Source organism: Pipistrellus kuhlii, unplaced genomic scaffold, assembly GCF_014108245.1.
Source record: "Pipistrellus kuhlii isolate mPipKuh1 unplaced genomic scaffold, mPipKuh1.p scaffold_m20_p_76, whole genome shotgun sequence".
NCBI classification, from domain to species: domain Eukaryota; kingdom Metazoa; phylum Chordata; class Mammalia; order Chiroptera; family Vespertilionidae; genus Pipistrellus; species Pipistrellus kuhlii.
Window position 1 is genome coordinate 574182 of NW_023425580.1, and position 16724 is coordinate 590905.

At 39.9% G+C, this 16724-nt stretch overlaps 1 pseudogene; it reads left to right on the forward strand.

The window, feature by feature from the left end:
- The first annotated feature begins 1714 nt into the window (after window positions 1–1714).
- On the forward strand, window positions 1715–2528 carry LOC118710546 (annotated as a pseudogene).
- The last annotated feature ends 14196 nt before the right edge of the window (window positions 2529–16724 follow it).

The following is a 16724-nucleotide window of genomic DNA, read 5'->3' on the forward strand; positions in this document are numbered from 1 at the left end:
GTTAGTCTGATGGAGGTTCCTTTGTATGTAACTTTCTGTGTGTCTCTAGCCACTTTTAAGATTCTTACTTTGTCAGTGTTTGCCAATTTAATTATAATGTGCCTTGGCATTGGTCTTTTGGGGTTCATTTTGCTTGCGATTCTGTAAGCTTCTTGGATTTATATGGTTTTTTTCTTTCTTGTATAAGGAAAGTTTTCTGTCATTATTTCTTCAAACAGATGTTTTATTCCTTGCTCAGTTTCCTTTCCTTCTGGAACCTATATTATATGGATGCTGTTTTGTGTTGTCTCATAGTTCCCTTTGTTTTTCCTCCTACTTTTTATTTTTTTTTTTTTCTAGAAGCTGCTCTACTTGGATATTTTTTCCCATCTTGTCTTTTAGCTTACTGATGTAGTCCTCTGCTTCTTCTAGTCTACTCTTGATGCTTTCTATTGAGTTCTTTACAGCAGTTATGTCATTTTTCATTTCTTCTTGTTTCTTCTTCATTTCTCCTTGGTTCATATGCATATTGTCGAATTTGTCTTCCATTCTTTTCATCCACCTTATGACCAGTTCTCTGAATTTTTTCTCTGATAGGTTGCTTGCCTCTAATTCATTTGCTTCCTTTTCTAGTGATGCCTGCTTTTCTTTCATACGTTGACTGTTTCTTTGTCTCCCCATGGTCTCTCTTCTCTCGATGTCTGGTTATGTAGTTCTATTCAATATTTCTCCTTTTACCCAGCAAATTCAGTCCTTTCTGTGGTGGAGTGAAGAGCTCCTTTGAATTCGTGTGCCTGTGCCAACTGAGGACAGGTGTTCTGGGCCCCCCATCTGTTCAGTGGTTGCTGCAGTTGTAGATTTTCAGGCTTCTGATAAGATCCACTTTTCCTTTCAAATGGTGTGATTTCTTTCTCCAAGCCCACAGCTCCAGGAGCAGACCCAGTGACAGTGGGTGCTGTCCAGTCAGGGAAACCCCATCCAGCCATCTCTACCTTCTCCTGGAATTTAGCTGTCCCTTAGCTTGCTAACAAACACTCCCTGTGTGAACCTCAGCTGTCCTTTCTTTCTCCTCTGAAACAAGGCTCAGAACACGTCTGTCTATTCTTCCACCAGTTTATCACACTCAATATAATTCTTAATAGTGAGACATACCAATCACTTATAAAAGGAAGTCTTCTACCAAAAAAAAATGGAACAAGACTCCAGCTATTAACTTTTTCTATGTACACATCATATTTTATGTTGTAAAATATCTGCTAAAATAATATTTACCATTACTAACACCTTTTTATATTGGTTCTCTTAGTTGATGCAATATATCTGTAATGAAAAAAGCAATAAATGAATAAATAAATAAACACAAAGAATTGTTATCCTGTAATACATTAATTAATTAAGCATGTAGGGTACCTTGATGTCATATTCCTTTTCTATTACAACATATTTTTAAAAATAGTAGCTTAGCCGGGAGGTGGTCTGTCAGCTACATGATGAGCATAGCATTCTGAAAACCATGAGTCTCTCTGATCTTCTCTAGTCTCCTTTTAATCCCAAGGCAATGGTGCATCCATACATCTGTCTGCAGATCGTCCTAGTCAGGTGCATCTCTGATAAGGCTGCAAGCCCTCTACGTGCTTTGCTCTGGAAACAGTGTTTTGTGGATGAATTCTAACCCAACCAGCAGACAGTGCTAGAACTCACAGGGTGCGAGGCAAGGGGCTGCTGGCTGGACATCATGAGTCAGCAGCTGCCAGCACAGAATCTGCTCAGCCAGCTCGAGGACCAGACAGAGGAGCTGGTTCATCCCCAGCACCAGGACCACACCAACATGGATGGACCATTGCCATAAAATAACACAACAGCAACAACACACACACACACACACACACACACACACACACACACATTGATTTAGAAGATAATGTATAAGCTGTGCACATGAGAAAAGCTCCCAAATGGTAGAGATCTCATTTTCATTCATCACTATTTCTTGTAACAAGAAAATTTATGGATCTTGTCAGGAATGCTTCTGGGGATATTATTGACTTAAACAAGATTTCAACAAAACTGGGAGTAGCAGAACAAAGATTATATGACATCACCATTATCTTAAGTGGCATTGACCTGGTTGAAAAAAAATATCTAAGAACCATATCAGATGGATAAGATTTTCATATCACCAATTTTGAAGCATTGCCTCAACAGAAGAAGCTGCAGGAGGAACTTCATGGCATATCAGCAATGGAAGATGCTCTGGATCAGTTAATTAAGGATTGTGATCAGCAGTTGTTTGAGTTACACAGATGACAAAGAAAATTAAGGACTAGCATATGTTACGTGACATATCTAGATATTCAGAGCATTCAAGCATTCCATAAACAGATTGTTATTGTAGTTAAAGCGTGAGCAGAAACCAGACTGGATGTTCCAGTTCCCAGAGAAGATTTTGTCAAGTAGGTATACAAAGCATGAGATGGCACCTTGATGTCTACTGGTATTTGTTTGAAGTGAAACAGAATCACTCAAGTAATAGGTATCTGAAGGTGTAATAATCTATTTATCTAAAAGCAAACACTCATAAAACCCCTGATAACAAAGAAAATCCTCCACAGCAAAGTGAATAATTACTTGAAGTGAGCAAGTGATAGCCTTTGAAATTCCTCCAGTGAGTGTTTTTCAAATACCCTGTGTAGATGAAATAATGCATTTAAGTTTGATGCTCAAAATTTCCCTCATTTTCAGTCAATAGCAGCATTAAGGCCAGTATGTTTTTGAATAGTTCACCACTTATATTACTGGATAATTATGATTTCCACATTAGAAAATAACTCTTTTTTACATTTACTCAAGGTTTTTTGTCAGTAAATTAGGCACCTTGCCTACTGAAATTACTTCATCATAGAGTATCACTAAAACAGACTGTCAGGCCTAAAATGGACAGTTCTTCATGAGCTCAGTCTTTTTTTTTTTTTTAAATCAATCTTTATTGTTCATATTATTACAAAGGTTCCTCATTTCTTCCCTCCTCCACCAGGTTCCCACCCACCCTCCGCCCCCTCCCCCTCCCCCATTGTCCTCATCCATAGGTGTAGTTTATGTTCAGTCTCTTCCTCCCTCCCTTTCCCTGATAGTAAATCCCTTTTCAGATAGTAAATCAGTTACTTAGCATTTTCTCATATCAATAATACCTCCACATGCCCAATGATACATTTCACACAAAAGACATTTCCAAATAGGTCAACCAGCCTCATCCAGGCCCCACCCAAGGCACTCACAGATCAACACCCCAGCCCTATACTAACTCAACACATCCAGATCTAAGCCTTCATCACTTGATTCAGCAGACCCTCAAGTTCCCACAAAAGTTTTCAGCCAAGTCTGAGAGGCAGCCGTGGGGCAGGGGCAGGCAAGGAGCAAGCTGTTCCAGGCCTGGCTGCTCCGGGCCTGGCCTCTGTTGCTCTGGTTTGTTCCACAACCAGTTGCTCCGAGCTCAGTCTTTTCCTTCAAAAATTATGTGTCCTTATAACAAAATAAATTGCCTTACATGGGTTCATGTCTGCAATTAACTGTTGTACATTGAATGGGGGTACACAGGGATCTAAGTAGTATGTCTTTAAATATATGTGTATAATGTTTAGATTACGTATAAAGTTTGTCTAAGTGAAACTTTTCACCATTGTACAGCCAAAATAATGTGTATAAGGAAAGTAACATACAAATTCTCTAATATTTGTGGTATCTTTAACTTACTAGAATCCTCTGAATGCGAGTTTGAGGAAAGTTTTTTCCAAAATTACACATGTAGAAGTATCATAACTATGCTATACTGATACATTTAAAGTTATTGGTGAGTATTTTTTTTGTTATTATTGTTAATCTTCACCCAAGGATATTTTCTCATTTATTTTTAGGGAGAAAAACATTGATGTGAAAGAAACACATTGATTGGTTGCCTCCTGCATGAGCACTGATGAAGGCCCAAGCATGGGAGGAGCCTGCAGCCAACATACATGCCCTTGAATGGAATCAAACATTGAACCCTTAAGTCTGCAGATTGATGCTCTATTCACTGAGTAAAACTGTGTAGTACTGGATCCAGCCAGTACTGTAGGTCCTGAAGATGGGGCTAGGAGGCTCAGGAAAAGAAAGAAAATAAAAAAGAAAAGGACAAGAACAGTGGGGGTTCAGGAGGGCTGGAATGCTTGATGGCACTGCAGCAAGTTTATTAAAGGCACAAACTCTTTTATACACTAAAGTTGGGCATTCCTCCAAATGGCCTTCTCTCTCAGGGCATAATGGCTACGTGCCAGTTCCTTAAGACCTACGCAGGGAGATATCTGCCTGGGAAAGTTCATCCAGCTGTACTCTGCTATGTTAATTCAAGGACATGTTTGCAGATTCCAATTTTGCACGCACAGCAGAACGAAGGACACTGTTGCTTGCCACGTCCCCAAGTGACCCAACTCCTGGGGGAGAGCAGGCAGGGCTACCTACCCTAGCTCCATCCCCCAATTCTCAGGTCGGTAGGGGACTCGGCTCCCAACAGTTCCCCCTTCTTAACTTTATATATGCATGAGTGCGTTATCCATATTTTGATACAATTGTATCAGTTTTATATCGGTTGCCAATTGGTAGGTCTGCCTGCATATAATCTTAAGGAGGACTGGCAGAAGCGCACACAACAAAACTAGTAGCCCAGCGGTTATTACCAACCCAATAAGGCCATACATTGTGGAGGTTACAGATGGAAAATTATTTCGAAGCTGAGTGATGAAATCTGAGGCTGCCTTGGCAATATCAATGTCTAATTTGGGTGCATGTGCCAATTCCTGAATCTCCCCATGTAAAAGTCAGAGATCTAGAGACGTATTTGCATTGTGCCAAATACCGGTTAAATGTCATTTAACATTCTCCCAGGGAAACTGGGTGTCATTGTACTCTTTTGGAGTAATACAAATCCAATTATATGCTTCATGACAGCTCAGATTTCCTTTAATTTCTAGGGCAACTATCTCGTCTCCCAGAATCTGGACAGTATCACAAAGGGTGTTTAACCTTTTTTCTACTTTCTGGTCCTAATCTTCTTGTACTTGTAAGGCTTTTGTCATATTAAAGGATAGTGCATTAATATACTCAGCTGTCTGGATAGTTTGTGTTAAAGAGATGGCAGATGCAGTAGCAGAGGCTATTAAGGTTACTAATGTAGTGATATCCGCTATAAGCAATCCAACAAATCGTTTCGGGCAGCTTAGGGCCTTCTCTACTTCCCGCAGGACTTCCAGACCTGAGTCATCATACCATGCACGAGTAGTGTTTACAGGGAGCATAACAAAGGTAGGCTGCTGCAGTATCATCAAGGCCATAGTAGAACCATTAATACAGTTAGTCAAGCTGCAAGAAGGGCAGCTTATGTTGTATATGCTAGTGACATTGTCATACCTCACACTGAGATTAGCCCCTACCAAAAAAACATAAGGATCAGGTACACAAGATGATACACTGACATTATAACTATTCCCGCTCCCACTAATCACTCCCCGTGGGGTAATGGAGACATTTTCTTTTTCAACAGTGACATAGTCCATGGTGGCAACCAACTTCCACAATTCTTCCTGAAATGTGATATTGTCCATAGTCCACAGTCCAGCCACCAGGTTCTGGGGGCGAAAGTCATTATCAGTGTCAGCCCAGTCGCACAGCTTTCCCTGGCACACTGTCACATTACTGTGGCAGGTCCTCCACATTAGTCCCATTTCATTTCTAAATGGCCCCAACCGCAGGCGGTCCAGTCGATCCCTCAGTTTTGTCACCTGACTTTGAGGCATGGTGCACACACCACTCGGGTAGCCACCGAGGATTCTCGTCTCCTGTTGGTAAAACAAAAACATAGCATTTCCTCCACATTAGTACGGGGTCGGGACCATGCATTTCATTAGTCTACGGGTCTCTCCAATATACCTCAGGAAATGTCCTTGCCTGTGGGTTCCAGAACCTTTGGGCTGCTGACCAGCCCTCGTTATCCACTTGCAGAAAATTTAAAATGAATATAGTATGATTAAGTATATTTTGAGGAGTTAGGGGGTAATACTCCCCCTTCTTAACTTTAAAAATTTGATTCTTAAGAGTCTGATTTTCACGCTAGACAATCCCCTGTCCTTGGGGATTATAGGTGATGCCGTGCTTGAGTTGGATACGGTATTGATGACAGAAATGAGAAAAGGCTTTGCTACAATAGGCGGGGGCATTGTCAGTCTTCAGTTGTTGGGGGACCCCTAAAATAGAAAAACAGTAAAGTAGATGGGCGATGCAATGTTTAGCTTCTTTACGCGCCCTGGCAGTGGCCAGGATGAAGTGGGAAAATGTGTCAATAGTTATATGAACATAGCGTGAACGGCCAAATTCAGGAATGTGAGTGACATCTATTTGCCATAGTTGATTGGGTTTTAGTCCTTGAGGATTAACCCTGTAATGCGGTACGGGAAGTATTTGGGGGCATTGCATGCACGTCTTTACTATTTGTAGTGCAGTTTCTCAGGGAATCTTAAATTGCCATCGGAGGGCTCTAGCTGATTGATGATGGATAGAGTGGGATCGTTATGCTTGCTCAATATTATCTAGACTAGAGCCTGAAGAACATAAACCTGGGTATGTAAGTCAGCTGTTTGATTACCAGTAGCTAGGGGCCCTGAAAGGTTAGAGTGGGCCCTTATATGTCCAATAAAGCAGGGGCTAGACCGGGAATGTAGGATCCCTTGTATATCTTGAAATAGTTGTTGAATGGTGTCAATACAAGCTGAATTAATGTGCCTTATAGTAGCTGTTTTAATAATTTTTGCTATACCTACCATATAAGTACTATTATTATAGATTGATGGGTTCTGTAGTAAAATCTGTTAAGGCATAAATAAGAGCTTGTATTTCTACTGAAATATAAGAGGTTTGAAGGACCTTTGCTCTTTTGCTGTAAGTATATATAGCCTTTTTAGAACTGGATCTATCTGTAAAAATGGTTAATACTTGAGATAAAAAAAATTTTTAATGTGGTAGTTAATACTATTCCCTGTGTTAGAAATAAATCAAGCCCCTAAGCTAGGGTTCCCGGTAGAATATAAAATATTAAGTATTTTGACTTCTATGTAGAAGGGTGTGTATACTGACCTTCCTTGCCCTTGGACTTGGGTAACTTGTAGTAATGTACAGGTGCTGACTGCTATCATAGTAAGGTATCTTTACTTTAAAAATAAAGCAAATTTACTTTTGAATTCATAAGCCACAAATGTTGCCTTGCCTTTAGCTTAATTAAAATGTAGGTGGCCATATATAGTTAGGATTCAATTATTTATAAAACATTGGCTTCTCATGTAACTTAATTTATATGACATTGATTATATTGTAAAAGCTAATTTATAAAGTAACTTAAGTAGGTATTTTTAATTAAAAAAAAATAATGGCAAAGAAACTTATCCAGTAAAACTTATAGGTTTGATACCTTATTGGTCTGATCCAAAAGCATGGCTTTTATTTTTCTTGAAATTCTATTGCTGTTGAAAAATTTGGCTATATTTAAGAAATATATTGTTTTTGCCTTTCTTACAGGTAAAACTTTTATAATATTTAATATATACTTAATAATTTTTATTTGATAAGGCTTTCCATGCAATTTCAAGTATATTAGATCTGTTTTAAAAAGTTTTCCTATAAGAAGAGAGAATAAATTTATTGTATTACTCCAGGCCTTTGGAGATTTTCAAGAATCATCTCAGTTAAGGCCTTAAAATTTTAACATGGAAAAAACCATCAAATAAATATCTATACTGTATATGATTTAAATATTTTAATACCTGTTATTATTATCTATTATTATCTTAAGATATCAATTAGATTTAGACTAGTTTTTGTATAGAAAATTTTTGGTTGAGATCACAGAATTAATCCTCTTTTTAATTAGATCAATAATAAGCAACTTATTTTGAATTCCTAATTATTAGAGGAAATATAACATTTTATTTTCTTAAAAATAAGTTTTTATGCTTTAAGTATTTAATCACTACAGCTCCACAATTTCTTCTAATTTAATTTGTACTTTGGACTTTTAAAGCTGGCAAGTTAAATATATTTAGTAGTTCTTAGATTAATAACATTTTATATTTCTATGAAAAATACAAGACATAATCAATTAATAGATTCAATTCTGTCCTCTAGGTTTTTTATGAGGCAAATTTAAACTTTAATTTTTATTTGCCAGTGGCTCTGGGAAACTAAGTTTTGTTTATTGACTGTAAATTATCACATTCTTTAAGATGGCTACTGGCAGGACACTATATTAACTGTCTGCTAGGGGAAGGGCCTTTACCCTTTCCTCCCTCAACAAAGGATGTAGCCAGTTACCTGGACTACTTAGATCTTTATAATTAGTATATTATTTATTTATATTTTAATACTCTCTTTGAGATTCTAGAATCAATTATAATTATTTTAAAGTATTTACTTTGGATAAATTCTATAATAGAGACAAATTTATTTATTTTCTTAAAGGCCTTAAAAGTTAACTTTTTAATAAGGTTCACTAGCATTTTGAAAACTACTCTTTATTATGGAAATGCAAATATTGTTGCTGGAATTAGCTTGAATTTCTTTCAAGAAGACTTTTTTGCTGTTTTTCTCAGGAAAAATAACCAGCTCTGGGTTTTTCAGTTCTGTAGCCCTTGTAAAGAGTTAAGTCTAGTTCACGACCTATCTAATATCCGAAATCGGACGTGTGCGCATTTTGTCTTATGCTAGCTTTCTCTTTACACGTGTACAGATATCCCAGACGTACTTCTAAATTTTTAAAACTTTTTTTATGGCGAGAAAGGAAACTTTTAATTTAATATACTAGGAGAACGGGCTTCTATATTGGATCACCTCATTTCTCTCCCTTCTCTCACATCCTGCTTACTTCAGGGGAAGCATCAGCAACAGATCTGGCTGAATTTCTTTTCATGCTTAAAAGATAGACAGATCTCAATTTTTTTTTTTTTTTTCCTTTTTGGCTTTCTGAAATAATAACTAGTACCTAATTTGGCCAAGATTTGCATTTCCCTGCGAGTTCTCTTATAATTTTTAAACCAGGCATTAAGTAGTCTTATTACAAGTAATCTTTTTTTTTTAATATATATTTTTTATTGATTTTTTACAGAGAGGAAGAGAGAGGGATAGAGTTAGAAACATGAGAGAGAATCATCGATCAGCCGCCTCTTTCACATCCCCCACTGGGGATGTGCCCGCAACCAAGGTACATGCCCTTGACCGGAATCAAACCTGGGACCTTTCAGTCCCCAGGCCGACGCTCTATCCACTGAGCCAAACCGGTTTTGGCATTATTTCAAGTAATCTTAATGTGGGAGAGCAGATAGCCCTGCCCTCTCCAGCTGCCTTTGAATTTATCCGCATCAGAGGCAGTTTCAGCAGTGGAGTTCCACTTATTACACATTTTAAATTCCATGCATATACTAAGATTCTAATTTCAATAATAAACAACATTATTTTGTGATCACATAGACTTCAGCATTCACTCTAAAGAGCACTTTTACTTTGTCCCATGCTTTACACGGGCACCGCGGGAAGTTAGCGTACTATACAACACTTGTACAAAAATATCCTAGCTAGAAGCTTGCCCCATTTTTACTCCCAAATTCACTCACCAATTCGCCACTTTCCAGTTACTTTCACTTCTGCCTGCTGGCAACTTCTTTTAGCAGCGGCCTTCCTAGACCCTCCATGTATCTTCAGGTCCCTGTTTCGGGCGCCACCTACCGGATCCAGCCGGTACTGCAGGTCCTGAAGATGGGGCTAGGAGGCTCAGGAAAAGAAAGAAAAGAAAAAAAGAAAAGGACAAGAACAGAGGGGGTTCAGGAGAGCTGGAATGCTCGATGGTACTGCAGCACGTTTATTAAAGGCGCAAACCCTAAAGCTGGGCATTCCTCCAAATGGCCTTCTCTCAGGGCATGATGGCTATGTGCCAGTTCCTTAAGACCTACTCAGGGAGATATCTGCCTGGGAAAGTTCATCCAGCTGACTCTGCTATGTTAATTCAAGGACATGTTTGCAGATTCCAATTTTGCACGCACAGCAGAACAAAGGACACTGTCGCTTGCCATGTCCCCAAGTGACCCGACTCCTGGGGGAGAGCAGGCAGAGCTACCTACCCTTGCTCCATCCCCCAATTCTCAGGTCGGTAGGGGACTCGGCTCCCAACAGGGTAGGGCAAAAGTTACTGGTTTTAATTGAACGTTAGTATGATTCCCAATGCTAAAATTGGATTTCAAACTCCCTACACTTAGTATGTCTGAACAGATCATTGGCATGCCCCACGCCTTTAGGTACAAGTGTAAAAATGTTACCAGGTAGTGGTTTAATTGATTGTAAGATGTGACTTCAATCAAGGTGACTATTTTAATCTTTTTACTAGGAAATTGTATGACTTGTATCCTTGCTCTTTTTTTTTTAAATAATATATTTTATTGATTTTTTACAGAGAGGAAGAGAGAGGGATAGAGAGTTAGAAACATCGATGAGATAGAAACATCAATTAGTTTCCTCCTGCACACCTCCCACCGGGGATGTGCCCACAACCACAGTACATGCCCTTGACCAGAATCGAACCCGGACCTTTCAGTCCTCAGACCGATGCTCTATCCACTGAGCCAAACCGGTTTGGGCTGTATTCTTGTTCTTTAAGCAAAGGCATTTACTTATGATTTGTTAGTTGCACCCTGGCCTCTCCCCAGCTCTAGTCCCCCATTTCTAAGTACCTAGCTATTTCTAGCTCACTCACTAAGTCATTTAGCACTGTGCCTCAGTTTACTTGGTAGTTTACCATTAGATTGTGAGCTTCTTGAGTGACTTTGTCTTAATTATTGTTATGCACCATGTCTGGGATATAAAAAGGGCTCAACAAATATAAAAGATCATTTTAACATAAAAGCTTTATTAATTAATATAGAAACATTGAATATATTTAAGGTGTGCAATTTCTGTTTTAACATTTCAATACTTATAAAGTATATTGTTAAATGACAACTATAATGGAGTTAATATGTCTGTCATTTCCACATGGCTACCATTTTCTTTTTTGTGTATGTTGAAAAGGCAATATAAAATCTATTTTCTTAGTACATTTCAAATATACAATACAGTCTTGTTCACTGTAATCTCCACATTATTTTTGCTAAATGAAACTTTGGTGAGGTTGATCTAAGAGTACAAAGTTTCCTAAGATTTTTATTAAAATTAATTTTTTATGATATATTGTAATTTATTGTTTATTGGAATAGCAGAGGCCCGGTGCACAAAATTCATACATGGGGGTGGGTTTCTCTCAGCCCAGCCAGCACTGTCTCCAATCTGGGACCCCTCAAGGATGATCGAGTGCCCATTTAGGCCCAATCGAGCCTAAATGGGCACTCACAACATAGAACTGCTGGTTCCCAACTGCTTGCCTGCCTTCCTGATTTCCTCTAATTGATTCTGCCTGCCAGCCTGATCAACCCCTAACCACTCCCCTGCCAGCCTGATTGATGCCTAACTGCTCCACTGCCAACCTGATTGGCCCTAACTTCCTCTCCTGCAGGCCTGATCACCCCTAACTGCCCTTCCCTGCAGGCTTGATCACCCTCAACAGCCCTCCCTTCCCAATTGCCCTCCTGTGCTGACCTGATCATCCACAAAAGCCCTCCCTTGCAGGCCTGGTCCCCTCAACTGCCCTCCCATGTGGCCATCTTGTGGTGGCCATCTTGTGTCCACATGGGGGCAGCCATCTTGTATGTTGGAGTGATGGTTAGTCTGCATATTACTCTTTTATTAGACAGGATAGGTGCATGGGTGGGGGCTGGCTGGTTTTCCCTAAAGGATGTCCCAGATCAGGGTGGGTGTTCCCTTTGGGCTTGGGGCCGCCTGGGTGAGGGGCCTGTGGTGGTTTGCAGGCTGGCCACACCACCCGGCAACCCAAGCAGAGACTCTGGTATCTGGGATTTATTTATCTTCTATAATTGAAACACTGTAGGTTGAGTGGAGGCTAGGACAGGCCAGGATGGTCAGATAGCTTGGCTTCCTCCATCACCAGGGAAGGCAAAGCCTCCTGCTTGCTCCATGGCTGCAGTCATCTTGGTTGGGTTAATTTGCATACTCACTCCTGATTGGCTTGTAGGCATGGCTTGTGGGTGTAGCAGAGGTATCATCAATTTGCGTATTAGTCTTTTATTAGATAGGATGAGGGTCAGTGGTCAGTGTATATATATCCGTATGAAACCTTGGACCGAGATCTGAAAGTATTAATTCAATATAACTCTGGAATTGCCTGTCTTGTGGAGCTGTACCTTTTTTATTTAATCAAAAGTATAGCGTATATTTTCTTCATTCAGTATTAATTTATATTAGTTTTAGATGTACAGAATAGTGGTTATATAATTGTGTACTTTACAAAGTGTTCCCTGATATTTCCAGTACCTAATTGAGACCATACATACATATTATAATATTCTTGATCTCTTTGACACCTAGAACTGCTTTTGAAGCAATAGTTTGATACTATTTTATGCTAATTGAATATAAAATCTGCAGCTTATAAATATGAACATATTTCCAATTGAATAAAGTAACTTTCACCTTTTGTAGTTTTTTTCCAAACATCACTATATTTGTCAATTTATATATCTTAAAATGTGTGACTATGGAATGAATTATATACTGTAATAAAAAATCCCTAAAGATCTCAGAAGGATACTTTTGTTGTACATACTGTGTACCTTGATGTGATGTTCCCATAATAGAATCAAATTTTATGTATTTTTTTTTCAGAATATGTGTTTTTTATTATGTATTTCAAGAAATGTGTTGAATATTCCCATTGTTCTTTAAGAATAGAACCAAATAAAATATGCAAATGCAGCTGAAACTGGTTTGGCTCAATGGATAGAGCATCAGCTTGGGGATTGAAAGGTCTCGGGTTCGATTCCGGTCAAGGGCATGTACCTTGGTTGCGGGCATATCCCCAGTGGGGGGTGTGCAAGAGGCAACTGATTGATGACTCTCTCTCATCGATGTTTCTAACTCTCTATCTCTCTCCCTTCCTCTCTGTACAAAATCAATAAAATATATTTTAAAAAATATGCAAATGCAAACACTTCTACCAAACAATTTGTTTCCTATATAAAAGATGGAAGTAAATGTGACTGCTTTTCGTTTAGATCTTAGAAAACACACATTTTCTCTAAAACTCACTTAGTAATTGTAGTCCAGTGTTTAAAAAATCTACACTAATAAAAGAGAAACATGCAAATTAACCACCACTCTGTTACACCAGCCAATCGGGAGCAAGTATGCAAAGTAACTCAATCAAGATGGCGGCCAGCCACAGAGCTGGAACAAGCAGGAGGCTTGAGTTTCCCCCCTGTGATGGAGGAAGCCAAGCTTCCTGGCCAGCCCTGGCCTCTGCTCAAGGCTACAAAGTTTCAATTATAGAAGATAAATAAATCCTAGATATTTTTTCCCAACTGGCCCTGGTCTCTGCTCAAGGAAGTGCTGAAAAAAAAAAGAAAAAGAAAAAAGGGAGGGGCGGGGACTTTGGGTCACCAGGAGGGGTTGATCAGGCCAGGATGGGAAGGCAGGGGCCGTTGAGGGTAAGCAGACCAGCAGAGGTCCAGTTGGGGGTGAGCAGGCCATCAGTGGGGGTCAGTTGGAGGTGATCAGGACAGCGGGAGTTGTAGTTTGGGTTGAGCAGGCCAGTGGGGAGGGAAGGTGGAGGCAGGCAGGCAGCAAGGAGGATAGTTTGTGGATAGCAAGCCCGGCAAGCAAAGTGGTTAGGGGCAATCAGGCAGGCAAGCAGGCAGGTGAGCAGCTGGAGCCAGCATACCCGGATTGTGAGAGGGATGTCCGACTGCCAGTTTAGGCCAGATCCTTATAAACTGGCAGTAGGACATCCTTCTAGGGGTCCTAGATTGGAGAGGGTGCAGGCCTGGCTGAGGAACATGCCCCCCCTCTGCACTAGTATCCTTATAATGAAGATAAATCTAGTTACAGACATAAAAACAGTGACATCATCATGTGTGAAATATCTTGACAGGAGCAGCTAAAGCAGATATGATCCCCTCAAATACAATGACTGAAAACTCTGTATAAAGTAAGTTATATTGAATATCTGTAGTCTTACTCATTAAAATAAAAGTGTCAGAGTTGTGTTAACATTAAGGAGTGTGGCTGCTAAATGCTGGAACACAAATGCAATACCTGAGTAATTAGAAGTCTCTAGCTATTGTTCATACACAATGAGAGCAACATACTGTACATAATTAGATATTGTGCTGTACTGAAAAATAACCTTTCTATGAAAGAGTAATCTTAAAACATCACTTTGATGGAAAGATCTTTTTGATTGTGGAGAAGTAATAGAGTACTTTGTGATACAATAAAACTGTTCTGTATATTTCAAATTACATAGAGAGGAAAGAAAAGATGTGCTTCTGGCTTCATATCACTTAAAGAGTGATTTTATAAACAGTCTTGTTATACTTCAAAAGTTATAAGTTCCTGTTAGCAGACATTTTAACAGCCATTTTGAGATTAGCAGATGCATAATATTCAAATGTATTATAAGTTGCTTAATTTTCTGTTCAATTATAATTTTATTAATTTTTATTAAAAATATTGAAATTATTGGGGTCATAGCCTATATAATAGGGCGAGTGCTGCAGCTTTGGTGAAGCAGCCGGCCAGGAGGCGGGTGTTCCAAGGGGCACAGAGCAGCACTGCACCATCCATCTATGAGGACACCCCACACAGGTGCTGCCTTCACCAGCAGGCTCTGGGCAACATCTGCAAATGCTACTGCAACCTCTAACATTCTGGGCAAAGAATTGATCCTGTGCCCCTCTGGATACCAGGCTTGTTAGGAGTGTGCTGTCACCAATGCCACAGATCAAAGGCAAAAACCATTGGAGGCACGGTGCACGGCAGAGAGCTCAGGGAGGGGAAGGGGGCTGGTGGGCAGGGATCTGACTCTCCTGTGGAGAGAGAGGCTCTGCAGTGGCCCCAAGAAGCTGGTCAGCCTGGCTGGGGATCAAAGAGAATGGAAGGACACCCAGGCAAAGCGGCGAGGACCTGCAGCCCCGAGATAGGGGTTGAGGGGCGGTGCATTGCAGGGTCCTGACTGACTAACTTGATTCAGAGAAGCTCCTGGCACTAACCTGGCCTCACCCAGGCGACCTTCACACTTCAGAGGTGGCAACTCCTGCTCCTGCCTTGGCCCAAAAGCAAGCCCACACCCACCCTACCCCATGGCGCGCACACCTGTGTGGTAAGTGAGAAGCCTACCACCTGCTCTGGAGAAGGGGGGCAGTAAAGACTGGGGTTGGGGACCTGGGGAGAGGAAAGAATATGGAGCATCAGCACTGAAGAGGTGCTTGAGAAAGAGGCTCAGAAGCATGACAGGAAGGTTTCTTCTGTTTGTCCGGCTGCTGCCCCTTAGGAAGGGCAGAGAGCATGGCTCTGTGTGCTGAGTCAAGTTCCACAGCCAACTGGAATTGGCCTCAGTTTCCTGGTCTGTAAAGTGGATGAAGCGTGTTCCAGTGCCTTCGCTGAGCTTTGATGGCCAATTGAGATACTATATAAGAAAATGAAGAAAGAAGTGAAAAAGAAAAAGAAGGAAGTTCAACACAAAAGATTGTAAGGAACCTGTAAACTCATTGTCACTTAAATAGGGAATATAGTCAATGTGTTGTGATGATGGTATGATGCCAGGTGGGTACTGGAAACATCGGGAAACACTTTGTAAAGTATATGATTGTCTAACCACTATTCTGCAATAATATAAAACCTGAAACTAATACAAAGTAATATTGAATGTAAAGAAATGAAAATTGGAGTGAAATTTTTATAAATTTCAAAATTTAAATAATGGCTGTAAAAGAAGGAAGGGGGAGAATAAAAATAGTGTTTTTCATTTTACCACTTTATTGTCTTTTCAGTACATGAAAAATACAGTTGTTTTTATTTGGTGCCTTTATACTTTTTTCTAATTCATTATCTCATTTGAATTTCAGGGCAACATAAAGACAAGATAATTATTCCCTCCACTATTCAAAGAAAGGAAATCTTGGTGTCTGGCCCCAATGTTTCAATCATCAAACCCTTATTGTAAAGCTGGATTAGTGAAATTTTCTGTGAAGGGTGATATCTATACTAATAAAAGCCTATCAGGCTATCAGGGGAAGGTATTTGGGAGCCAATCAGGCCAACGCAGGAGCAGTTAGGAGGTTGATCAAGCTGGCAGGCAGAAGAGGTTAGGGGCAATCAGGCAAACAGGTGGTCCCAGATTTTGAGAAGGATGTCTAACTGCCTGTTTAGGCCCGATACCAGATTGGAGAGGGTGCAGATCAGGCTGAGAGACCTCCCCCCATGCATGAATTTCATGCACCTGGCCACTAGTTATTTAATAAACTTATACAGGTTTCAGGTGTACAATTCTATAATCCATCATCTGTATAATGTACTGTGTGTTCACCCAAAATCAAGTCTCCTTCCCTCACCATTTATTCCCCTTTTACTATCTTCCACTACCCAACTTTCCCTCTGGTTGTCTGTGTCTATTTTTCTTTGCTGAATACCTACAACTTTTTTATCTTTCCCCCTAAAACCCCTTCCCTCTGACAGCTGTCAGTCCGTGCTCTAAATCTATGAGTTTGTTTCTATTTGTTTGTTAGTTTATTTTG